At 33.0% G+C, this 27,777-nt stretch overlaps 1 long non-coding RNA gene across 1 annotated transcript in view; it reads right to left on the bottom strand.

Moving 5' to 3' along the window:
* Positions 1–6,921: 6,921 nt before the first annotated feature.
* The window catches only part of LOC125619134, a 40,734-nt gene continuing 19,878 nt past the window's right edge, over positions 6,922–27,777 (bottom strand). The window contains exons 3-4 of the long non-coding RNA XR_007350658.1: positions 10,847–10,945; positions 6,922–6,978 (exon numbers count right to left, since the gene is read on the bottom strand). This is a non-coding gene — a long non-coding RNA (uncharacterized LOC125619134). The remainder of the gene's footprint in view (positions 6,979–10,846; positions 10,946–27,777) is intronic.

The following is a 27,777-nucleotide window of genomic DNA, read 5'->3' as shown; positions in this document are numbered from 1 at the left end:
CCTTGTACCCTTGTTGCAGGGAGCAACACTCAATGCTGGACAGCCAGAGTGCCTTAGAGTCTTAGAAATTTGGGGATCATTAAATAAGAAAAGGGACAAAACTAAAGCTAAGCTGCTTGGCAAAGCAATGGAATTAACACACAAAGATGGAAAAAGTTGGGAACTACAACAGACAGTGTTAGTGTGGAAAATCATGAGACAGCAGAGTCAGCCTGCACTAAGTCAATCAGAGGCTAATGGACACATTAAATTGGCACATGATTGATGCCCCATGTTTAACAGTAGTCCACAGTGTGCCAAGGCAGGAACCATCTTGAGCTGAATTTCACTGTGGCAGCATATAAGGGAACTGAGAACTTGGATGCAGAAAAATGGTGCTGACTCCAATATACAGAACAGTCAGAAATTAACCATGTGAACTAGTCTAAGCCTAGCAAAATTTAGAAAATATTAGGCACAGAGAGTATTTTGCATGCAGAGGAAAACAAGTCAGAGAGGCTGGGGAGTATCTGGCACCCTCCCTATTTTGAGTCCAGCAGCACAGAATCAGCTACAGCAGGTCAGTAATGTAAACAGGAGAGTGTATCTTGCTTGGGTACCGACCAGAGAGTCTGGAGTAGGTCAAAAATCTCAATGGGCCAGCATGTCTGCACTTAGAGATTGCACCTAGGAGACAGGAAAGAACACAGAACCAGCTGCAGTGTGTTGGGAACCTGAACAGGTAGGTGTGTTTGCACTCTGGGATAGAGCAGGAGAGGCTGAGAGAGACAAAACTCAGGAGCAAAAAAAAAAGCAGTGTGGGACCAGTACAGTCTCCCAGCATAGTTAGGTATCTGCTAGGCTCTAAATGGAATTAATATCTTTATTGCTGTACAATAAAGCACCTAGGGCCTGCCTAGACCTCAGCCTGCCCCAAAGAGGTCCACCTACAGTTACTGATCTCATGGAACCCAGCTGCCAATTCACCTGGGAAAAGGAGCTAACAGTATTCCCCATCCCAAACTTCATCTTACTGTGGAGAAAGGAAGCCCAGGTATTTGAACTCCATCTGGTATTATGGTGAGCAACTCAATAAAAAGGAGGTGGCAACCCATGGCCCCTATTCTTGTTCCCAGTACATACCTCGGGAAGAAACAGAAGAAAGAATGTTGACAGTTGGACACAGACTTGTTTTTGGGTTTTTTTCCTAGTATGTATATGTATAAATGTCTATGATTCATGGATATTTATACATATACATATTTGTTTCTGTTTTCTCATTTATAGCATTTTTTTAAAGTTAGCCATTTTTCCTTACTCTATTGTTGAGGGTTAGGGTTTTTGATTAGTATATTTTGATTTGTTGTTGTTGTTGTTGTTGTTGTTATTGTCTTCTTCACTATTCTGTTCCCCTTATTTCTCTTTCTCCCTTTTCTCTTCCTAAAATCCAAATTTGATTATTCTTTCTTTTACTCTTCTTTTAAGTTTTTACTTGTTTTTTCTCATCACTCTGAACAACTATCCCATCCTACATCACTTTTGCATTTTCCATATTCACCTATTGAAATCACAAACCCTCTTTTACCCTCCTTTCCCTTCATCTTTCCTTTTAATTAATTCTATTCTTAACATCTCTTAGTACTAATTGGTATATATAATGCCAGGCCCCACCAAAACACTGTAGTAATAATAATTACTATGGAAGTAAAAGATAACTCCTATTATTAGATTTTTGTATTATACCTAATTCATGATTACTTACTATTTTTACTAATGGAAATTGCTGATCCCACCAATTCTGTTTATTGTGACAAATAACATTGTAGAAATCATCATAAGAACCAAGTACTGTTTACTGCTGTATATTGTTTACATAAGATTTTTGGTTAGTATATTTGATTTTTTTTTGTTGTTGTTATTGTCTTCTTCACTATTCTGTTCCCCTTATTTCTCTTTCTCCCTTTTCTCTTCAGAAATACTGCTTCAGAATGCCTCAACAACAGACTCCACTGATACCACATTAGAGGAAGTATCACAAGGAGGAATTTAGAAATTTCATAATCAAACTGATCAATGAGATAAAATATGATGTAAGATGTAAAATCAGAGAGAAAATACAAGAAAGAAAAGAACACTTACATAAGGAAATAGAGATCCTGAATAAGAATTAAGTGGGAATCCTTGAAATGATGAAGGTATCAATAAACCATTAAAATTAAAGTTCAATGGAAAATATCACCAATACACTAGATTATTTGGAAGAGTTTCAGAAAAGAAGACAAAATACATAATCTTGAAAATAAAATTGACCATATATAAAACATGTTAAGAGGCCATAAAACAGAAATTTCAGAAATATGTAATAATATTAAAAGGCCAAATATAAGATTCATAAGAATAGATGAAGGCTCTTAAGTACAAACCAAAATAATGTACAATCTTTTCAAAAAATAATATCAAAAAATTTCCCAAACCTAAAGAATGAAATAGAAAATCAAATAACAGGAAGAACACAGGACTACAAATACGCAAAATTATTACAGACCTATACCATGTCACATTATTATGAAAATGTCTAACTTAGAGAGTAAGGATAGAATTTTAAAGGCGTCCAGGAAAAAAAATCATACTTAGAGGGAAACCAATCTAGATCTCACCTGATTTCTCAGCCCAAAACTTCAAAGATAGGAGGTCTAGGAAAAATATATACCAAGCTCTGAACTAAACTTCAGAATTGATAATGGAATAAAATGCTTTCATGATAAATAAAAGTTAATTGAATTCACAACTAGAAAGCCTGTACTACAAAATATACCAAATAAAATATTTCATGAAAAAGAAATGGAGAATAAAAATAAAACCAGCAGATGGAGAAATTACATTAGAAGAATAGTCAAGCAAAGGGAAATCTAATTCCACTCAAAAACTAGAAATAAATCAAAATGACAGGAAATAAAAATAATCTTTCAATAATAACACTGAATGTTAATGACCTTAACATATCAATCAAAAGACACAGGCTGGCAGGCTGGATTAAAAAACAAGATCCAACAATATGCTGCCTTGAAGAGACTCACCTTAAAGGCAATGATATCCACAGAGTGAAGGTGAAAGACTAGAAAAAAATATATATCATTCACATGGATCCCATAAAAAAGTTGGGGCTTCTATTTTAACATCTGATAAAATGGACTTAAAGCAATTCTTAGCAAGAAAAACAAAGTGAAAGACATTACCAAACCAGAACTTAAATTATAAAGAGCTATAGTAACAAAAACAGCATGGTATAGACATCAAAACAGGAAGGAAGTAAAATAAGCCAATCCCCCAAAAACAAAAGTTGAATGTTTTAGCTGATGTGTGGAAGCTAACCCACAATTAAGAGGAAGAGAGAAAGAATAGATATTCAGTAGATTAGACAAAGGGAAATGAAGAGAAGGGATGGGATATAGGAAAAAGAAAGATAGTGGAATGAATCTGAAATAATTTACCTATGTACTTAAATGAAGACACCATAGAGAATCCCACCATCATGTACATCCATAAGAATGGGGTCCTAACTAGAAGAAGATATATTAAATGCTTATACAATTTTATCAAAATTAATTCTACTGTGATGCACAACTAAAAAGAACCAATTTAAAAACCCAGTAAAAAATACTGATTTTGATTAAAAAATATAATAAATGGGACCAAAACTATAGTTTTGGACTGTCATGACTTCCAGAATTGTTTCTTTCATGTCTTACTGATATTATCAAACAAGAATAGCTTTCATCTTTCAGTTCCTTCCTTTTTTACTAATCAATCTTGATACTGAAAGATAGATAATATCTAAGTAAAATATGACATTAAGTTAAATTGATTAGGAATTTCATTTTACAATCAGCTGTAATTCCTATTAAGATTGTAAGGGTGTATTTGCTGTTTATTTTACTAATATCAGTCATAGAGATTTTAAGTGGTTTGAGGCCTGGCAAGAAAATGATGTCATAGGATGAGTGAATGTAGTAATAACAATGATTTTATATCTTAAAATAGAACAGATGATTCAAAAAGTATTCACCATAAAAATGATAACATTTTAGGTAATGGAAATACCAAATATAATATACACTTGAATCAAAACATCATCCTGGACCCAAAAACACTTAAAAATATTATGTATCCATCAAAAAAATTTTAAAAAGAGGAAGAACATCTGTGTCCTTGATTTTTGCCTATAAAGAGTGAATTATTTATGGTTTCATATTCTGGGCTTCTCTGTCTTTTCTTGCTATATAAGGAGTTAGTTTAATTGATTACGAAGATTTATTTAGGCCCTAGCATGATGGCTCATGCCTGTAATACCACTATTTGGGAAGCTGAGGCAGGAGGATCCCAAGTTTGAGTTAGGGAGAAGCCTGAGGCCTTAAGCATTTAGAGAGGCCCAGTCAACTCAGCAAGATCCTGCTTCAGAATAAACAATAAAAAGGGCTGGGTAAGTGGCTCTGTGGTTAAGCACTATCAAGTTCAATCCTTGGTACAAATATTTCTTTTAGCTTTTATTTCCAATATGGAATATAAAATTATAGTAACCTGTATGTATCAAGACAATTCAGACAATGTTAGAATTTTTCCTCTCATAAACTGTATGAAGGACTTTCATAGAGTAAGAGAATATATATACCTCAGAAGCCAAAAGATGAATCTGCTGTGGGAATCAGACTGCTCAAGAAACAGTAAACAGCACTTGGAGAGTGGGAGAACTCAAACTTTATTTTTAAGTTGGTGGGCCCAGAGGAGATCAAACTCAATTCTGAGCCCCCAGCCCCAGTTTTTCACAACATTTATAGGATATCTGGTGCCAAAAAAATTTCTAGTCTACATGATAGAAGGCTGTGTGGGAGGTAGGGCAGGTTTAGGGTTTACAGAGTCAGTGATTAGAGGAAAAACTGGCTCTTCTCACAGGCCTGAGATAAATCTCTAGCCTTGGGCTCAAAGCCTGCACAGAGGCATTTACACTTCAAAGGGGAGTAGTTATATTCCTGGAGGTAGTTATTTACAAATCCTAAATGTAGGAGCCTAAGGTTAATTAGGTTTTTTGAAGAAGGACTGACAGAAAGGGAAAGGAAACTCACTCTTTCCCCAGGCTCTAATTTTTCATGATAGTGTTCTTATAATTACATTTTACAACTAGGTCTGATTTTGCCATCTATCACAAATCAATGTATGAATATGTTAATTTTGTTTTACTAAACCAAAGAAGTGCCACCTACAGCATTCAGTTTTACCAGATAAGTTTTAAAGATGAACTTCTACAAGCAGTGGAAGATAGAAATAAAAACAAGTTTATTTTAAAATATAATTTAAATTTAACTTTAGTCACAACAGCAAAAATGCTGGCCTCAAATTTGCAATCCTCTTATCTTAGTCACTTAAGGAGCTGGGATTACAGGTGTGTGCTACCATACCCAGCTAATTATAAATATTTTTAGTTAATTATCTACAAAATCAATTATGTACAAAGATAAGAGTATTTCAAGAAATTTCATGGATTATATGTAGTAGATGTTGTTTGTTGGTAAAGATGGCACCCGGAGCGCTTCTCTTCCGGGAGCTCAGGTCCATGACACACTGAATGGCGCAGGAACCATCACCTCCAATCCCTGTGAATGGTGCGGAACTTTGAATGGTGCACCTCCAATCCCTGAAGTGGTGCGAACTCTCAGCCAATGAAGAAGTAACAGCTCACTCGCCCTGCTCCTCCTCATCCTGTGTTAAGCCCATAAATATCAATACCCTGTTCGTGTTTGTTCTCTTACTCTTTACTCTCTCTTACTCCCTCTCCTCCCTCTCCTCCATCTCCTCCTCTCTCCTCTCTCTCTTCCCCTCTCTCTCCCCCTCTCTCTCTCTCGACCCCCTTCTCTTCTGCGACTGGCTGCTATGATCCTGCTAATAAAATCTCAGACAGGTAAACGGTTGTTTTGGCTTGTTGAGTTTAGGGAGCTTTTCCATCGTCCTTTACAGATATGGAAAATGAGAAACCCCAAAATAATGTGGCCTGGGAGGAGGGAATGAGGAAGAAGGCAACACATTGATAACATTGATTCTTTCCCAATACATTCTTTCCCAGTGATAAGACTATCCCTAGAAAGGAAGAAAACATCATCCAGTGACAAGGCAGTCCCTGGGAAGGAAATGTTTATGAAGCCTATGGCAGACTCTGGGAGGAAGACAAAGCATTGATCCTTCTCAAAATAAATCTTTTCCCAGTGACAGTACACTGGGACCCTGGAGGCAAAGAGATAAGAACTGGTTGCTGACCCAAGACCCTTCATTCTTCTCCAAGTTAAAATATTGCCCAGTAGAAACAAATTTCAAATTCTCACAAACCTGTTTTCTGAGTCCTCAAACTGACATGCTCTGTCAATAATTAAGTCACCTGTCAATGTCATCTATATAAGCACAGACTTTCCCTTTGGCCACTGGCTCATTTTCTACAAGAAAAGTAGATCCAACAGATGCATGATTTCATCACTGAATAAAGACTGGGTGATCCATGAAGTTTGCACCCAGCTCTGTCATTTTGTACTAACAATATGTTTCACATGTACCAACATCTCCAAACAAAATAAAATAAAATCACAACACAACAAAGAAGAAGCTTGGAAATAAAAAAGACATTATTATGTAATATATGGATGCAATGAGAAAAATAATAGAGATATTTAAAATTCAATAAACATAAAGTATAACATCAAAATTATCCAAAGTAGTCAATAGAAATGTTGTTACTGCTGTTTACTGGTGATGAGTCCTTGCTTCTTTGAATGCTGAAGTATAACACCAGAGAAGCACACCCAGGCAAGTGTAGGTTGGAAAGTGGAAGGCTTTATTTAAAGAATACAAGAGGGCTGGGGATGTGGCTGAAGCAGTAGCATGCTCGCCTGGCATGCGTGAGGCCCAGGTTCGATCTTCAGCACCACATACAAACAAAGATGTTATGTCTGCTGAAAACTAAAAAAATAAATATTAAAATTCTCTCTCTCTCTATCTCTCTTAAAAAAAAAACTAAAAATAATAAATATATATTTTTTTTAAAAAAAGAATAGCAGAAAAGACTTCCTTCTGGGGGCTGGGGATGTGGCTCAAGCTGTTGCGTGTTCGCCTGGCATGCGCGTGGCCCTGGGTTCGATCCTCAGCACCACATAAAATAAAATAAAGATGTTGTGTCCACCAAAAACTGAAAAATAAATATTAAAAAATATTCTCTCTCTCCCCCTCTCTCTCTTAAAAAAACCCTTCCTCCCGGAAGAAGAAGGGAACCCAAAATTCATGGAAGGGGGGGGTGGGGTCTTCTTCCCTTTTTTATATCTAAGGTCTTATTTTAGTCCTCCCATATACCTGTCCTTTGTTTCCCTCTATCCTGCAGTGATAGAATGTTGATGGGAAGACCAAAAGGTGGGAGGATAGATGGACTGATGGGGCAAGGAGGAGTAATCTCAGCAGGAAGGGCATGGGGTGGTTTGATTAGCACCTAGCTGTTTGCTGGGAGCTACTTCATTAACATTAGGATGAGGGGCGGGGGCTTCGGAACATTCACATTTTCAATTTTCTCAGGTGTTTCCTGGACTCAATTCTGCATAATGGTCTCCATTTTCTTTATCTTACTCAATATTAGACCTGATTTATCTAACAACACTAACTACCTATCTTTAAATCTGGCTTCTGTGTTGCCCTAATTGCTTATATTAGCATAACAAACAGAATGAAAAACATATGAGTTACACATTTGTTTTAAGAAATTGTAAAAAGACAGTAAATCTGAAGAAGTTAGGAGACATAGCAAATAAAATAGAAATCAAAGAAACATTATTGAACTACAATAATGGACAGTATTTATTTGTTCTTTGAAAAAAATGAAGTTGACTAATTCAGGCATGATTAAATGATTATCCACAGAGGGAGGAAGTGATGGGGGAGAGAAGTGATGGGGAGAGAAAAAGGGAAGAGGGAGAGAGCAAGTGCCTATGTGTACAAATGTGATGTGATAAAATGTTATCATTGGAGAAATCGATGTAAATTAAATATAGGATTTTTTTGTAGTTTTTGGAGTTTCCTCTAAGTTTAAAATCTTTTAAAGTAAAAAATTATACATATTCAGAAAGGATTAACTATCTTTTAAAATTTGAGATTTGCCTGAATTTCTGTGATTTATCTCACAATATTAATGGTGTGTCACTTCATAGTTATCATATTGCATCAACAACAACAAAAGGAAACACATGCAATTAAAATTAAATGATAAAAGATAAAGATTTGGGTTAGGGAAAACATGGAACATACAGACTTGTCCAAGAATGTCAATAAGAATATTAAATATACAAATTGCTTAACTGCATTTTATCCAATATTTCCACATTTTTAATAAAACATAAAAATACATTAGAGGAAATTAATTTGTATTAGGCATATTTTTAATAATCTAGGCTGTTTCTTAAAAGTATTATGAAAATATTTCTGATAATGTCAAGAGTAATTAGATTAGAGCCTTTGAATAGGTATTTCCAAGTTCCTTTGTGTATTGAGAACCACAGATTTGCAACCTAACAGTTACACACATATCCTTGACAAACCTTGACAAACTAAGATACACACATATCCCTCACCAGGGACTCATTAGGAAACTGACCACTGTTAATTGAGGCTTCACTGTAATTTTTAAATTTATTTTTCATTTCAGTACTAAACTTTCTAAATTGAGAGAATCTCTATGAATATATCTGAAAAATTAGTCTATTAGTCCAACAGTGAACTGAGTTTTACACTTCAGAAAAGACTTTTATGTATGTCAATCATGAAAGGAATAAGACATTTTTTTCTGATAAGATCATAAAGACAATCACAAGTGTAACCTTTACCCACTTCTCATATCTTTGTTACCTTGGATCTATTCTAGGAATAAGTTTGAAGGTAAAAAGATCTTTCTTTTCAAAATATTTATGCACTAAAAAATGTATTGCCATGTGTATAACTATATTATACCTTGAATGAATTATATTATTTTTACTTGACAATTTTGATTTTCAAAATATTTTTTAAATGAGACCAGATGTTACTTTTTAACTACTTATTATGCTTTAAAGTCTCTCTTTAAGTCAAATGTGTTTCATTTTTTTAAAAAAATGAGTTTAACATGAGACAGTTGACTAAAATGAATAATTTGAAGGTCCCTATTGACATATTATGTGTAATTTTTTTGTTTTTATGTCAGTTGAGAAATAAATTAAAATTTAAAAAAGCAGAAAAGGAAAAGTCCAACTAAAAAATGATGCAGGTATGTAAATTCCTTATATAATTTTAAAAGCATATTAAATATAATTTTTAATTTTCATTTTCACATATAATATATTTAGCTAATAGGCACCAGTATGTGGGGCCTCTGGATTCTTATCAGCTTATGGACTGTTCTAATACATATTTATAGAGTTTGTAGAAATGTACATGTCTGTATATATTTTGAACTATTTTATTTACACATAATTGAAATTTTAAAACTAGGTATATTTAATGAACACAACTTGAAGTGTTTGGGGATAAGAACATGCTTGTGAGTCCATCAACACAATCTATTCATGAATACAACTTGAAGTGCTTGGTGATAAGAATGTACTTATGAATCATCAACATCATCTATGTCATAATCATATGTATCACTTTTACCTCTTTTTTTCTAAATTCTTGTCTCTCTCAAGTAAAATACAGTTAGTTAAGTTTAGAATGCTACTTCTTGTTGAAGATAATGTTAAAACATTTAATGGTGATTGATATAATTTTCTTAAATTAATTCTATACTATATTCTGATCTGGATCCCAAAGTGACTTTTTTTCTACATGAATGTAGGGAGAAAAAAAAAAAAAAACAGAGGGCAATCCCTATTGAATCCCCTCTTGCCCTGTGGGACATCTGTTTCTTTTCTTCTCACTTCAATAAATTCTACTTTTTTACATTCATTCCTCCTCATCTGCGGATTTCATTCGTCAAATTCATGAGACAAGATCCTGGAAAGAAGCACCTGCTGGTGGCTGAGGTCTGCTTCAACACTACAGCAGATGCTGAAAATCCAGTCTCGTCTTTGGGGGCTAATCTAGGATTCTTTGAAGGTTACCTGCCAACCACCACCATGTACCTCAGAACTGCCCTGATGTATGAGATGACCAAGCTACAAATGGTCTTACAATTGGAAATCCAATACCAAACTCTCTTTCTACTGGAGATCCTTAAATAGGCTTCTGTAGAAGGACCCGGACTGTGGTCCTTTTTCAAAGAGCCAATTTTTAACCTTATGTAGCCAGAGTGGTCATTATGTAAGAAAATTTTTTGTTTTCCTCTAAGAAGCAAAAAAAAAAAAAAAGAAAGAAAGAAAGGAAAAAAAGAAAGAATAAACCTTACATGCACACCAGAGAAGTAAGTCATAAGGAAGTCAGTTGAATTCAAAAGAAGGGATACCTCTCAAAGAAAAGACAGCACAATACATGCACATGAAAAAGTTTTGCTTTTGAAAATTACAGATGGAACAAGTGTCAATCTGTGGTAAAATTTTACTGTAGGGAGTAGGTATAAAAACAGAATGAATGTAATAAGTGCTACTGTGTTTCAAGAAAAGAGCTAAAGGCCCAGAATATTAGAGAAAATTCATAAAGGATATGGCATTTTTAATGGTCAGAATCCAGTTGCAGAGAAGAGAATATACTCTGATTAGCTTAAACACAAAGAGCACTGATTACTGTTGATTTAAGTTGTATACTAACTATTTAGGAAAGCTGAAGAAATATGTTAATCTGGGCTTTAGGAATAGCCCCCAAATTCACACAAAAGACCTACCTGAGTAATTGAGGAACAGCATCCTTTTCAATGACAAGAAATCTTCCAGATTCAGAGGTTTTAGCAACAGCTGCTAGGAATCAAGCTGAGTTGCTGTTTCTGCAGTTAGGAAGCAGACAGAAATAGACTATTACAGCACTCAGCATTGGTGCCATTAAATGCCTGCCATCATTTGTGCCAACGGATCAAATGCCCCATACCTGTGCAGCCCTGAAACCAAAGACTATAAACTAGAACTGTTGCTAATATTTCCCTAAGAAAAATAATGCTCCTCTGATGTGTGCCCTTGAAAACAGTAGCAGAAATAAAATATACGCTTTTTATAGTCTTCTAAACTTTAGTGTATAAGTGACTGATATACCCCAAGTCCCTTGTAGGCATAGCTGCAAAAGAATCTAAAAAATGCATGTTTTAGTTTCCCAGTCTCTGTAAGGGAGACTTTTCCAAAAGAAGAGGGTTAAGATAAATATTTAACACTGTTTTACCCTAGACACAACAGTGTTTACACTGGGTTTAAAGAATTCAAAAACTGTTTTGTGGAGATGAGATTGGGAGAGCATTATAGGCAGAGAAAGCAATATTTGTAATACTAAAGAAAAAATTTGTACTTTCTTTACAAGAAGCATGTATAATCAAGTGGATGGTAGAGGTGGGATGGGGGAGGGGAGGAAAGACTGAATACCAATTTAAAGTTATTGGGTTTTGCTTTGGGAGAAATGGAAACTAATAAAAGTCTTTAATAGTAGGAAAGAGCTAAATCCTGACCAAAAATTAAAAAGAAAAGAAAAAAGAAAAAAAAAACAGGTAAATATTAAAGATAAATAAAAGGAATCTTGATGTATTCATGTACATCAAATTTCCTAGCATACAATCCAGGCATTAGTGTAAAAAGCATACTCAGTACTTTTTTGCATGTGAACTAAAGGTTCAAACAAATATTGTTTTTAATCATAGGTATGTATATTTAGCTCTTTATATTAAATGAGTTTTTGGAAAAAATCATAAGCCCATTAGGAAAAAATCATTAGAAAAATAAATTTGGAATTATTTACTTAAACACTCTCACAAATATAGAATAATGCTCAAATTTTATAAAAAAATAATGTGCAAATTGTCTGAATCTTTATGTTGGTAATACAATATACATATTTTTCAAAATTATTAGAAGAAGTACATTTTCCTTTAGTATTTTAAAGTTTAATGTTTAGTATTTCCAAATTCTTTTTTTTTAAAGAGAGAGAGAGAGAGAGAGAGAGAGAGAGAATTTTTTAATATAACATCTTTGTTATATTAACAAAAATTTTGTTATATTAAAAAAATTTTTTAACATAACATCTTTGTTTGTATGTGGTGCTGAGGATCGAACCCAGGCCGCACGCATGCCAGGCGAGTGCGCTACCACTTGAGTCACATCCCCAGCCCAGTATTTCCAAATTCTTTAGGAAACATGTGTTTTAAAACATTTTGTTATTAGTTTATCTTTGGATAATTTTATTCATCTTAATATACTTCCTTTTGATAGGGAACAGATAGAAGTGATTGGTAGAAACATAAAGTTAAAGGAAAAATTCTACAAAATGGGCTCACTGTGTTGACCTCATCATGCTTTCACTTTTAAAACACAATTTACCTAAAGCCTTGCATGGCTTAAGTTGTAGTATATGTTACATTCCTCAAGAAACTAACAATTATCTGCAGGAGAAATGAAGGCCCAAAATAATGTCATAATGCTGATAAGAGGAAAACAAGTTACTCCAAAGAGAACTTTTGTGACCCTTACACAGACCAGATCACCAGAACTCAAAGAGATAAGGAAAATTCTTCCTAACTATAAAATCTATTTAAAAAAAGTTTCTAATTAGAACTGGACAGCATGGGCCAAAGTGTCCTAGAGTTGTTGTGGCTGGCAATGGGGATTTAAAATCTGTCATCATCCTGCTGTTGGCCAAAAGTCAATGATGGATCTGACTGGAAATTTCCCTGGGACCCCAGATAAAACTAAAGGGCAGTACACTCTCCTACTCCTAAGGGAACCCACCCTCTTCCTTTAGAGTGTCTACTTTTCCCCTTTTCTATTCCTTCTAATAAACTCATGCCTGTTACTGTGAAGACATGTCTGAAATTTTTCTGGCCTGTTTGCAAGAATTCAGATGCAAGAATTTGTGCTGCCTCAGTTTTGTGGAAGGCCTCAGCATCCCTGTAACACATTTAGTAGTGATGAAACTAGTTCTTAATTTAATTTGGCAGCTGGAAGGGAAGTGTAACAAGGACAATTAAATTTGAGTATTATTTTTTAAAACATGTTTTACCTTATTTACCTAATACCTCCCCATACAACAAACAACTTTTTAAAAGAAATGATAACAATTTGAGAAATTAGCAATACTTATTCTCCTTTCTTAGTATCTATCTACTAGGAGATAAGGGGAAAGAAAGAGGGAGGGGAAAAGGGAGAGAGAGAACAAGCGGGCACATTAGGTATACCTCGTTGAAAGATAGGAAATTAGTCAAAAACAAAAGTTTTGAAAAAGCATAGGTAGAACTTCATCATAATGATTTTAAATCCTCATAAATGCTAACTTAAATATATACAAATAATATGCAAAGTCTGTAATTTAGCAGGCATCAAAATAAACATTGCAGTAGACAGGTAGATGAGGAAGAATTTAAGTCTATTGTAATATGAAGAGGCCAGAACACAGTTGGAGCTCACCTTCAATTGAAAGAAGGGTTGGAGAGTTCAACCACTATGGAAAGCAGTATGGAGATTCCTCAGAAAACTTGGAATTGAGCTATCATTTGACCCAGCTATCCCACTCCTCGGTTTATACACAAAAGACTTAAAAGCAGCATACTACAGTGATACAGCCACATCAGTGTTTATCGCAGCTCAATTCACAATAGGTAAACTATGACACCAAGCTAGATGCCCTTCAAACAGATGAATGGATAAAGAAAATTTGATATATATATATATTCAATATATATATATATATATTTTTTCAATGGACTATTACTTAGTCTTAAATAAGAATGAAATTATGGCATTTGCCAGTAAATGGATGGAGTTGGAGAATATCATGCTAAGCAAAATAAGCCAATCCCCAAAAACCAAAGGCTGAATGTTTTCTCTAATATGTGGGTACTAATTCACACTAAGGAGAGAGGGGATACTAGAGAAGAATAGTTACCTTAGATTAGGTAGAGGAAGTGAAGGGATGGGAGGGGATGTGGAGATACGAAGGATAGTAGAATAAAACAGACATTATTATTTTACATATATATGTGTGTATATACATATGTATGTATATGTGTGTGTGTGTACACACACACACACACACATATTGGGATATCTCACAAGTGCTCAGATATGAGTCTAGTCAGTTATATATGACTGCATGACCAATGTGGTTCTACAACATGTACCACATGTACACATCAGAAAAATGAAAAATTATTCCCCATATGTGTATATCAAAATGCATAAATGCATTCTACTGCCACATATAACTAATTGAAACAATTTTTTTAAAAGTAGAATGAGAATTGTCAACTTGTGCCAGGCATTCTGTAGAACTTAGGTTTACTATCCTTCTATAGGTACTGAGGGATAGTAAGACTCATTTCCTTGATTACATATCAAGATGATTCCCACATCCCTGAGAAAGATAATCCTGGGTTGTAAAACTGTCAGGAGCCCTTTAAAAAGATTTATATCTTAAAGGAGTTATGAAAGAGTTTATAATTAAATATTTTCTAAAGTACATGCCCAAAGAAAAGGGACCTAAAATGGACCTCAGGAATATGCTTGTCATAACAAGAGAAGTTAGGTATGAATTTTTCTTGATATTTTTACTATACTAAGTTTGAAAAATATACATTGCTAGATATACTAATCCAAGGAGAACACACTTCTCAGAGAGAACCAGTTTATTATTTTTTGTTTCCAAAAGTGTATATGGACTGAAAAGCAGATCAAGAAAGGGCACATTTGATGCTGTGTTCCCTGGATATTGCTCTTTGAAATAACAAATCATCATAATCCTAAAATTCGACCACAAACAAGAAATTGGCAAATATTAATATTTTTCATTTTTTAAATATTTTAAATTATATAAAATGTGTACACACTGGAAAGATTTTATATATAATCTGATTATGTGTGTATATTCATGGGTGTATATATGCATGTGTGTGTGTTTCTCCAACTATTTAATCTAGTTTCATTATTTCCCATATCTAATCAGCCAGTAAGTTAAAAAAAAATTACATTATATTGCTCTTTGGTATGGCTTTCTCCAGCAAATATCCTTTTTTTATATCTCACAAGTGCTCAGATATTAGTCTAGTCAGTTATTTCCTGACATATTTCTACATAACTTCTACCACTGAGCCTTCCTCTCACTACAGGTGGACTGGGCAACAAACAGGATGTTGCTCAGCATCCACTGGGTGCCATTGTTATTTCTCCCAGACACTGCAGTCTTAACCGGGGCCTTTGATATTAATGTACTAGTGTTTTCAAGGTGGTGTCTCTATTTGTTTCCATAAAGCTATTTTATAAAATTAAGAATCATTTGCTACATGTGTTCTTATATGTTACAAAGTTGTGGGATAACATTTTCATATTTATTGATATTTCTAGTTAGGATGCTCAACATTTCCCTCTTCTATCCTTGAGGTTTTATGAGTGTGTCATGCTTGTTATTTCTGGCTTTTTCTCCTTTAAGCATGAGTTCTTTTCCAGAGTCTAATTAGGTACTCATATACACAGATTTCTGATAGAACTACTCTACATACTTTCTTGACCACTCTCAAAAACACCTGATTTACACTTTACCTTAATCTGGATTCTATAGCATTCAATTTTGGAGGTATTGATTCTTTCGCTCACTTGATTCTTTTCTTTCTCATTCAAATTCCATTAATTGAAGTATGTCAATTTGTACTTCACTGTAATGCTCTTCCTCACCACAGATCCACAACAATAGAGTCAAATGACAATGGATTGAAACCATAAACCAAAATAAATCATTCCTCCTTTAAATTGATTGTCTCTGGTATTTGTCACAGTGAACAAAAGCAAACACATTGGCTCTACCCAACCAATCTTTCCGTAAGCACAACAATGAAAGGGGATAGTAGTATTCTGTTTTTAAGTCTTTTGGGTATAGACCGAGGAGAGGGATAGCTGGGTCAAATGGTGGTTCCATTCCCAGATTTCCAAGGAATCTCCATACTGCTTTCCATATTGGCTGCACCAATTTGCAGTCCCACCAGCAATGTATGAGTGTACTTTTTCCCCATATCTTCGCCAACACTATTGTTTGTCTTCATAATAGCTGCCATTCTGACTGGAGTGGCATATATACACAATGGAATTTTACTCAGCAATAAAAAAAAATAAAATCATGGCATTTGCAGGTATATGGATGGTGTTGGAGAAGACAATGCCAAGTGAAGTTAGCCAATCCCCAAAAAAAGCCACAAATGCCAAATGTTTTCTCTGATATAAGGAGGCTGACTCATAGTATGGTAGGGAGGGGGAGCATGAGAAGAATAAATAAATTCTAGATAGGGCAGAGAGGTGGGAGGGAAACGGAGGGGGCAGGGAATTAGTAAGGATGGTGGAATGTGATAGACATCATTATCCAAAGTATATGTATGAAGACACTAATTGGTGTCAACATACTTTATATACAACCAGATATATGAAAAAATGTGCTGTATATGTGTAATAAGAATTATAATGCATTCTGTTGTCATTTATTTTTTTAAAAAATCCATTAAAAAAAGAAACTAGTTACTCACAATCTAACTACTCAGAGAAAATATCATAGTAATTTTGTATATTTTGCTTTGGGTTTTATTTAAACTTGTTTACACATGTAAACATAATTTAAAGTATAAGAGACCTAGGAAGCTTATACTCTTGCTTTGCTCATTTAATATTGTACTGTAAATATTTTTTAAAATAATTGCTCTATAACTGTACAGGTTGTAAAAAAGATTTTTCAACATCTATATACGTTAAATATTTAGTTTGCTTTCAGTTGACTATATTATTTATATATATATGTTTACTTAAATACTGTTTTAAAAAATTCAATTTTGGGGGAGAATATTTATTGAGACTGTCAGAATATGAGTTTTCAGAAAGTTTTTTAGAAATACTACCAAATTCTTTTGAAAAACACAAAGAGTTAATGCCATCAACAATATACAGATGTGCTCATATAATCATATTGATCAAATTTGAGTAAGACTAGAAGAAAATTACTAACCAAACTTTTACTGTCTCCAGTCTACAAATATGACAGTATTTTAAATTTTGGAAGAATATTTGAAACATAATTATATGTTCATTAATATGGGAATAAAATTCAGGGTTAAATAACCTAAATAATGAAGTATTTAAAGAACTATTAGTATATTTCTGGTAGGGGCAAATATATGTCTCAGCAATAATTAATATGTTACCAATTGTATTTAGTATTGTATAAACCAGTTCACTACCTCAAACTGTGTAATCTGAATTTAGTCCCATATTTCATCTTTTACTTGTGTATTAACCAGTACTGTTTCTCAATCATGCAAAGAACTAAATTTTGGCTGCATTTATTGTCTATTTTCTTTTACACTTCTGCATATTTTCTTATTAGTTTCTTCCTTTTACTTCCATTGGTCTTATTCTGATTCTTTTTCTTAAGATACTTAGCTTATTAATATTATCTTCCATTCTAATGTAGATATTTAAGACTATAGATATCCTTCTAAATACCACATTTATAGCAAACTAGCAAAAATATTTATGTAGTAGTTTTAAGTAGTCTTTTTTGTTTAAGTCATAATTAGGAGCAACAAGTTCTCGTATCTATTGCCCATTCAAGTGACTATAAAAAAACAATAACTTACTGCATATTACTGCATATTTCAAAAAGTTGGGAAAAAAGCTCTTATTTTATATTTTGAGACAGGGTCTCCCTGAATTGCTAAGGAACTCACTAGATTGCTGAGGCTGACCTTGAACATGGCATCTTCCTGTCTCAGCCTTCTGAAACTCTGAAATTAAATATGTGTGCACTGAACCCAGAGAATTTTAGTAGTCTTTACTACTATAAATATTTCAATTTAGATTGAGGCTAGATGCTACCAAAGGTAGGAAATTTAATGATTATTTTTCTATGTTTTACCAATGTCCAGTCCTTTAGTTTCTCTTAAATACCATAAATTAGGCATTTTCTTATTATTTCATAAGGCCACTTACTCTGAATGTCTAGTCATTTTTCATTATCTTTGTTCTTTTCTTACCTTTTTTAATCCTATATTGATTACTTTCTTTTGTAGCAGCCTTTTAATATATTTAAAACATTTTCAATATGTAATTTAGCATTTTTAGTTATTTTAACCTGGAGGGATTTCCCGAGTAATGAGTCTGCTATTTTCCTGAAAGTTTTTCTTTAGTTATCTTCCATTATATATAAAAATTTTAGTTTAAAACTGCACTTGAATATTTAATATATTGTTTGGTTCAATTAACTAATATATCATCAAAGACTTTGCATATGTTTGTAATTAGAATTGGTCTAGTTGTGCCAAATAATACAATTATATCTAGTTTTGCTACTAAATTTTACTAGCCTCAAAATATACTGCCTCCTTTTCCTTTCTTGAGCATATTATTTGATTTAGTTAGAAAGAACCATACAAACCTAAAATATGAAGGCAAAGGAAGGATAAGTAGAAATTTCAGTGGGGCAGAGCTTGAGGATCAGCAGTTTAAATAATGCTAGGACACAGAAATGAGCCATTACTTGGAGATTATATATATAATTATATATATAATATATATATATATATTCTATTGCAATTCTCAGTATAATGTTCCTGCATCAGAAAATATGATCTCTTCTTATATGCCAACTCTTTAGCAATATTAAATAATCAATAATAGATATACTTGCCAAGAACATTTAATATTGAGCATATGAGGAAAGAATACTGAAATTTCTGCTTGGCTTCATATGTGTGAATTGAAATACAAATTGTTGGAAAACAGACAGTAGGTAGCATTTCCACTTCTTAAGAAAAAAGTATCAAACTAGTTCTTAGAAGATTTCTGAAACATCCAGGTGGTATTCACAAAGGCTTTATTTAGGATAGTATTCTCTTTTCCTGGTTCTGGCATATCTAGCAAATGAGAGTTACTATCATTCAAATAAGTTTATTGGAAGAAACTACTTTATAATTTCTACTATAATAATATTCTAGGCATATTAGTACTCAATCATCCTCTGCCTCTTTTTTCCAGAGACCAGAAAAAAATGTTTCCTTAACTTCAGGTTTTCCTAATGCAAATAAATAAATAAAACTCCTTGGTCATATGGCAATATATAATAACTCACTCATTATTTTTAGATCATAATCAATTAGTTTGGCATAATGTGATTTCACAGAAGTAGTTCTGTTGGCACTGATGAACACAGATACAAAATTATGATTGTGATAATAACATTTCTTCATGATCAAAAATGTCTATAAGGGAAAACAATGAGAGTTTAGTTATCTATATATTAAATTGCTTTAAAATATTTTCTTATTCTCATAGAACAGAAAAGTGATTTTAGAATAACATGGTTAATTATGATGAAGAGCAAAAATGACCAAAGAAAATATAGCTGTCTAAATAGTAGATAGAAAACTCACAGTAACTTAGAAGAGATCCTGAAACTGTCTGGTAACTTTAATTCTTATTTTGTTTCCCAAATAACCTTCTTTAGATAAGTAGAAAATAAAACTTAGGTGGAAGTATATCAAAACATTTTAAAAATTTGCCATCAGGCAATTTCTGAATAAGTAAAGTTGCATTAGGAAAAAGAAGAAAAAAAAATAAAGACTGATTATGTGCCTAAGTACCTCCTCCTGAGTAATAACTATGTTATACACTTAAGAACCAAAGATGAATATTACTAATAGTGACTTGGAATTAATGTAATTGACTCTCAATAAAAGAAAATCCTAAAATCGATCTCTATTTGAGCTAGAAATAAGCATTCTTCCTCTTACTCCCAATCAACAAAGTATTGAGCCCATAAATAAGACACATTGAAAATTTTCACTTACTACATTTAGTCACATAATTTAGTCACTGAACCTTTTCTAAATTAAATCATTGTTTTAACTATTTTTTGTTTATAGATGTAAACATGGACCAAAAGTAATACCAATGTCTATGATTATGTGCCCAAATTAAAACATATGCTTAGAATAATATTTGGCACTTAGTAAACAAATGATGCTATTTCATTACAACTATAATAATAATTATTTTTTACTACTGAATAAAATTATTGTTCTCTATTATTATTATACCTGATCTTTAATTATTTTCCCTTTTTCATCCTTGCTAAGTTACAGAAATATTAACAAAATGAGGTTTTTATTTCTGTAGTGATTCTGAAATAATTTATATTGTCTAATTCTCTTTGTATCATATAAGAAGTTCATTTATTAAAGTGAGAAAAATACAATGTAATAAATATTAAAAAAGCATGTAGTTAATCTGTCACAACTAATTTTTAGTACAAAAACCACTGTCAAGTTATATTACCAGAGTTCATCACTGTCCTATATTTGCTGAAAAACTGGAGAGGTTTCCTTGACTAAGATAGCTTTACAGGACATATTTGTAGTTCCTAAGGATAAATATGAAATGTCAAAGACATATTATTACTAGATATTTTAGCACCTAAATGAGACTCTTTCATTCTCCTTTCTACAGCTCTATTGCCTTTCCCTTATGGTCCTCAATTGCTTATTACTTTGGCAACATTACATAATGGTACTGATGTGACTCATACAATCTCTAGATTAGAACTTAAATTCTTTAGCTGTCAATAAAAACCATTAAAAACTGGTTGTAACAAAAATATTTAATCTTTTCTACCACTTCTTTCCTCTAAGGACTCTTTGTTATACACTAAATATAGCACCTCCAATCCTAACCAGGAACTCAATTTATAATTATGAGCAAAAGCAAAAAATTGTGCACTTAGAAAACATGAACTGAGCTAACATACTTGATATCAACTACTTTGGGAATTAAATTAATATATCTATGGATAGTGCCTAACATAGTATTTGAGAAAATGTTGTCTTTTAAAATTATTTTGTTTTTTGAATTTCTTTGAAAATCTCACTTTTGTGTTTTTGTGTCTATTTTTTAATATCTTCCAGCTCTCGAAAATTGCATCTATCTTTTTAGCCAACTCACATGTCATATACTTAAATTCCTAACATCATTATTAAAGAATTTATCTATTTATTTATTTATTTATTTGAGGTTACTGACAACTTGTCAAACTTTCTAAAACAGTAAGGGAGTTAAACAATGTGGGAACTCAAATACTTTTTGAATGAACAATTTAAAATTGGGTGGTGAGTTCAGATGTGGGGTCAGTGGTACTGGCATTCAACTTGTTCTGTGTATAAGTCAAATAGACTATATCAAAAGTAAATCAAGTCTCTAATATCAAAGAGGGCAGGTACACAATAAAAATCACAAACTTTTGATTATTTCTGGGAGTTCTCTGCTTAAACTTTTAACTGTTGAAAGTAAAACCAGTGCTAGAAATTAGTATTAAAAAGCAACAGCACATGATCTTCATAATGTCACTTTGTTTTTTTCTCCAAAAGCTTTCTATTGTTCTGAAAGGTATATATTTAAATTGTGAAATATCATTTATACCTAACAAAATTTCCTAGAAGGACCTGAAGGAATTTCAAGCTTCATATCCACATAATTATGGTGGCCAAGAATCCTAGCTTCACCAGAACCATTCCAATTTACAAAATAAATACCCCACATTTGCTACTGGCAAAATACACTGCAGGAACTCATGATTTCACTATATTTTCTAATAAAATATCCTTACTAGAGAGCAATTGGTAACTTTTAGTAATTTTTTTCTATTTTCTTACTTATAATAACAATATTATTGCAAAGAAATAAAACAATATATTATAAACTTCTTAGTTATAGTTAAGACCGCTAATTTATCTTATACTACCTATAATCTTATATGTAATGCTTAAAATTTAAACACCACTGGCAATCCTAGTATCCTTCCCCATTTTAGAGATAACCACTAGTATTATTTTTGTATTTTTGTATGCAGTGTATTTACCTATATACTTATGCAATAGTCTAAAATAAGTATTGGTTTCTAATTGAGGAGAATGTATATATAAATTCTATCACAGAGTTAAACAAATATTTCTACTCCCTTTTTTTCTTCATTCAATACTTCAAAAAATTTGTTTTCCTTAAATATACATGACAGTAGGGTATATTCTGACATATTATATGTACATGGAGTATAACTTATTCTAATTAGGTTCCCATTCTTGCAGTACTACATGATAAGGAGTTTCATAGGTTGTGTATTCATATATGCACACAGAAAAATACTGTCCAATTCATTCTATTGTTTTCCTATTCCACCCCCCTCAGTTCCCTTCCTTCCTCTTTGTCTACTCAAATGAACTTGTATTCTTTCCTCCCCCTCACCCATCATTGTGTGGCAGCATTCATATATCAGAGAGAATATTCAAACTTTGGTTTCTTAGGATTGGCGTTTTTCATTTATCATGATAGTCTCCAATTCCATCCACTTACTGGTAAATACCTTAATTTCATTCTTCTTTATGGCTGAGTAATATTTCATTGTGTATATATACCATACTTTCTCAATTCATTCATCTGTTGAAGGGCATATAGTTGGTTCCATAGCTTAACTATTGTGAATTGAGCTACTATAGACATTGATGTGGCTGTGTCACTGTAATATACTGATTTTAAATCCTTTGGGTATAAACCAAGGAGTGGGATAACTAGGTGAAATGGTGGTTCCATTCCAAGTTTCCCGAGGAATATCCATACTGCTTTCAAGAGTGGTTGCACCAATTTGTAGTAGCACAGGTAATGTATGAGTGTACCTTTTTGTCTACATCCTTGACAACATTTATTGTTGCTTGTACTCTTGAAAATTGCCATTCTGACTGGAGTGAGATGGAATCTCAGTGTAGTTTTAATTTGCATTTCTCTAACAGCTAGTGATGTTGAAATATATTTTTTCATATATTTGTTAACTGACTGTATTTCTTCTGAGAAGTGTCTTTTCAGTTCCTTAGCCATTTATTGATGGGGTTATTTGTGTTTTTTTGGTATTAAGTTTTTTGAGTTCTCTATATATCCTGGAAATTAATGTTCTATCTCAGGCATTGGAGTAAAGATTTTTTCCCATTCTGTAGGCTCTCTCTTCATGTTCTTGATTGATTCCTTTGCTGTGAAGAATCTTTTTATTTGATACTGTCCCATTTAATGATTCTTTTTTATAAAAATATTTTTAATTGTAGATGGACACAATATCTTTCTTTCATTTATTTATTTATTTATTTGGTACTGAAAATCAAACCCAGTGCCTCACATGTGCTAGGAAAGTGCTCTGCCACTGAGCCACAACCCCTGACTCCCCATTTATTGATTGATGATTTTACTGATTGTACTTTAGGAATCTTGAAGAAGAAGTTGGTTCTTAAGTTGACATGATCAAGAGTTGGGCCTATATATTCTTCTAGTAGGCACAAGGGTATCTGGTCTAATGCCTAGGCCCTACATCCACTTTGAGTTCAGTTTTTTGCAGGGAGAAAAATAAGGGTTTAATTTCATTTTGCTACATGTGGATTTCCAGTTTTCCCAGCACCATTTGTTGAAGAGGCTATCTTTTCTCCAATGTACATTTATGGCACATTTGTCTAGTATGAGAAACTGTGCTTATGTGGGTTTGTCTCTGTGTCTTCAATTCTCTACCATTGGTCTTCACATCTGTTTTGGTAGTTTGAACTCTTTTCCTATTTGTATCCCTTTAATTTCTTTCTTTGGTCTAATTGCTCTGGCCAGGGTTTCAAGGACTATATTGAATATAATTGGTGAAGGAAGGTATCCCTGTCTTGTTCCAGTATTTAGAGGAAATGCTTTCAATTTTTCTTCATTAGAATGATGTTGGCCTTGAGCTTAACTTGTCTAGCTTTGACAATGTTGAAGTATCTTCCTATTATCCCTAGTTTTTCTAGTGTTTGAGCATGAATGGATGCTGAACTTTGTCAAATGCTTTTTCTGCATCTATTGAAATAATCATGTGATTCTTGTCTTTTAAGTCTGTTGATGTGATGGAATTATGTTTATTGATTTCTGTATGTTGAACAAACATTGGACCCATGGGATGAACCCCACTTGATCATGGTACACTATCTTTTTAATATGTCTTTGTATGCAATTTGCCAATATTTAATTAAGAATTTTTGCATCTGTTCATTAGGGATATTGGTCTGAAAGTTTTCTTTCTTTGATGCACCTTAACCTATTTTTTGTATCGGTGTAATACAAGCTTCATAGAATGAGTTAGGAAGGGTTCCCTCCTTCTCTCTTTTATGGAATAATCGGGGGAGTAATTGTGCAATTTATTTTTTGAAGGTCTAATAGAACTCAGCTGAGAATATCAATCTGGTCCTCGGCTTTTCTTTGTTAGGCTTTTTATGGCTTCTTCAATTTCAATGCTTGAAATTGATCTGTTCAAATTTTTATGTCCTCCTGATTTGATTTTGGTGGGTCAGATATCTCTAGAAATTTGTTGATGTCTTCATGATTTTCTATTTTGTTGGAGTTTCAAAATAGTTTCTGATTATTGTCTGTATTTCATTAGTGTCCATGGTGATATTTCCTTTTTCATAACATATTTTAGAAATTTGAAATTTCTCTGTCTTCATAAGCTTGGCTAAGGACTTGTCAATTTTATTTATTTTTAAAGAACCAACTTTTTGTTTAGGTAATTAAAAATTTTTTTTTTGGTCTCAATTTCATTCATTTCAGTTCCGTTTTAATTTTTTCCTTTCTTCTACTGATTTTGGTGTTGATTTGTTCTTCTTTTTCTAAGGATTTAAGTTGTAATTTTAGGTTACTTATGTGGTGACTTTCTATTCTCTTAAAGAATGTGCTCAATGCAAGCAACTTTCCTCTTAAAACTGCATTCATAGTGTTCCAGAGATTTTGATTTCTTGTGTTAGTATTCTCATTTACCTCTAAATTTTTTTTTTTATTTCATCCCTGACTTCTTCAACTATGCATTGGTCAATTAACAGTGTATTATTCAGTCTCCAGGTGTTCTGCTCCTAGTTTTATTTTATCATTGATTTCTGCTGAGGGCCACAACCAAGTCAAGATGGCACCTGGCAGTTTGTCAGGAGGAGTGGTTTGTGAGGCAACGCGACTGAGCCATTAAGATGCTGAGGATTCCTCATTGGTTGACTACTGTATCTAGATGATGCTAATTGAGACAAGCTGTGTGTAATCAGTAAGGTATATATACCTCTGCTGTACTGCAATAAAGCCGCTCCTGCTACCTTGGGTGCCTGCTACCTTGAGTTCCCGCTCAGTTTCCCAGCAATAAAGCAGTTCCCGTTTCAACCTTCAAGTTGCTTGTCACCTCCCGGTTATTTGCCCAGCTGGACTGAGGCAGATTTCTAACTTCATTCCACTATGATTCAATAGAATGAAAGAAATTATCTTTATTTTTTTTGTATTTGCTAAGAGTTGTGTTGTGGCCTAGCATGTTGTATTTAGAAAACAGTCCATGTACTGCTGAAAAGAAACTGTATTCAGTAATTGATGAATGAAATATTTACATGTGTCTGTTAAATTTAAATATCAATTGTAGTTTCTAGTTCTATAGTTTCTTAGTTTTTGCTTAGAGGTTCTATCCAGTGCTGACAGAGGTGTGTTAATGTCAACCAGTATTATTGTGTGGTGGTCTGATTCTTAAAATTGATGAGCGTTTGTTTGACATATGTAGATGCTCATTCTTTGGGGCATAAATGTTTACAATTGTTATATCTTGTTGATGCATAATTCCCTTAAGCAGTATGTAATTGCCTTCTCTATCCTTTTTGATTAACTTTGGCTTGAAGTCCACTTTATCTGTATGAGGCTATAATCCCATATTTACGAGATCCATGTGAATAATATGTTTTTTCCCATGCTTTCAACTTCAGTCTGTGAATGTCTTTGCTTATGAGGTAAATCTCATGGAGATGGCATATTGTTGGGCCTTGTTTTTAATCCTATCTGCCAGCCTATGTCTTTTGATTGATGAGTTTAGGCCATTTACATTCAATGTTATTGAAATATGATTTTTATTTCCTGTCATTTTTATTTATTTTTTTTAAATTTGAGTTACTTTCTCTTTTACTGTTTTTCACTTTTATTTTTCATTTCTTCTTCATGAAATATCTTATTGAGTATGCTTTGTAGTATAGGCTTTCTAGTTGTGAAATCTTTTAACTTTTATCATGGAAGGCTTTTATTTTCTCATCAATTCGGAAGCCTAAATTTGCTGGGTATAGTATTCTTTGTTGGTATCAATTTTCATTCAGAGCTTTGTATATATTATTTTAAAACCTTCTATCTTTGAGTGAGTTGAGAGATCATCTGTGATGCAGATTGGTTTCCTTCTAAATGTAACCTGTCATTTGTTTTCTGGCCACCACATAATATTAATAGTCTTGGTGTGGGTCTGTTATAATTTTGTATATTTTGAGTCTTATATGCCTCTAGTATTTGATTTTCCAAGGTTCAGATTTTATTTCTTTGACAATATTGTGCATTCCTTTTGTTTGTATCTTTGAGCCTTCATCCATTCTGATTAGTCTGATGTTTGGCCTTCATGTTTTCCCATATTTCTCAGAAATTCTATTCATGGTTTCTTACCATCTTTTCTCCATGGCAAACTTTATTTTCAAGATCATTTTGTCTTCATTACCTGAAACTCTGGTATAGTCTGCTGTTGATACTTTCCAGTGAATTTTTTATTTGGTTTATTGATTCTTTTTTTTCAAGTCTTTTTTTTTTCTTCAGAATCTCCCTTTATTAAAGTGATCATGCATTTCCTGTATTTTCCCTGAAGTCACTGCTTACATCATCTTTTACATTGCAGATCAATTTAACTATGAATGTTCTAAACTATTTCTCTGAAATTTCTTCTATTCTGGAGATGATGGATTCTGTTATTGAATTATTTTGGTTTGTTGGTGGTGATTTCTTCCCTCACTTTTTCATGGTGTTTGTGGGTCTTCCCACTTTTCAGTATGGTTTTGAGGCAGCAGAATTTCTACCCTGTGGACTTATAGTGTCCCTGAAACTTTCCACTAAATCACAGTTTGGAGGGAGACAGACAATAATAACAACCAATGCAAACAATTTGCAGCATTACATCAATAATTTCTGCTTTGGCATCTGTTAATTGGCACATTAAACAGAAATGATATTATCAATTATTGCCCATGGTAAAAAAAAGTAAGTTTACATAAATGCTTACAGTTTTCAGTGGTGAGCAAGTATAGAAAAAAAGTGATGGAAAATGTGATGATTATCAGGAAAGAGAACAGAAAGTAGAAGTAAAAAATAAAGGAAGACTAAATGAGATTACAATGAAGATAGGCTTTTAGAATAGGAAAAGAAAGGGAATCAAGAGAAACAGATAAGTGAGAGAAAAAAGTGTGTAAATTAGAAATTTACAAATTGGTAAAAAAAAAATAAAAATGTACAAGAACAAACATGATATAGTCTAATCAAACATCTTAGTCCTCAAAATATTGATATAAAAAAACTGCCTTCAAAAAATGCTAGGACTGCAAAAAAAGAAACAGGTATGAATATGTATAAGTGTTCTTGAACCATTCAGGTCACAATTGGACAGAAAGAAAAAAACAAAACAAAACAAAACAAAAAAGTGGATCTTAATGAAAAGTTAAAGAATTTAACTTAAATTTTCCATTGGAGTTCAAAAGATTCTCAGCTTTGTTTCTCAGGTGTGTTA

The sequence above is a fragment of the Marmota marmota genome, unplaced genomic scaffold (assembly GCF_001458135.2).
Source record: "Marmota marmota marmota unplaced genomic scaffold, marMar, whole genome shotgun sequence".
Lineage (NCBI taxonomy): Eukaryota > Metazoa > Chordata > Mammalia > Rodentia > Sciuridae > Marmota > Marmota marmota.
Note: the sequence above shows the minus strand (reverse complement) of the source record. Positions and strands in the feature narration are given on the sequence as shown.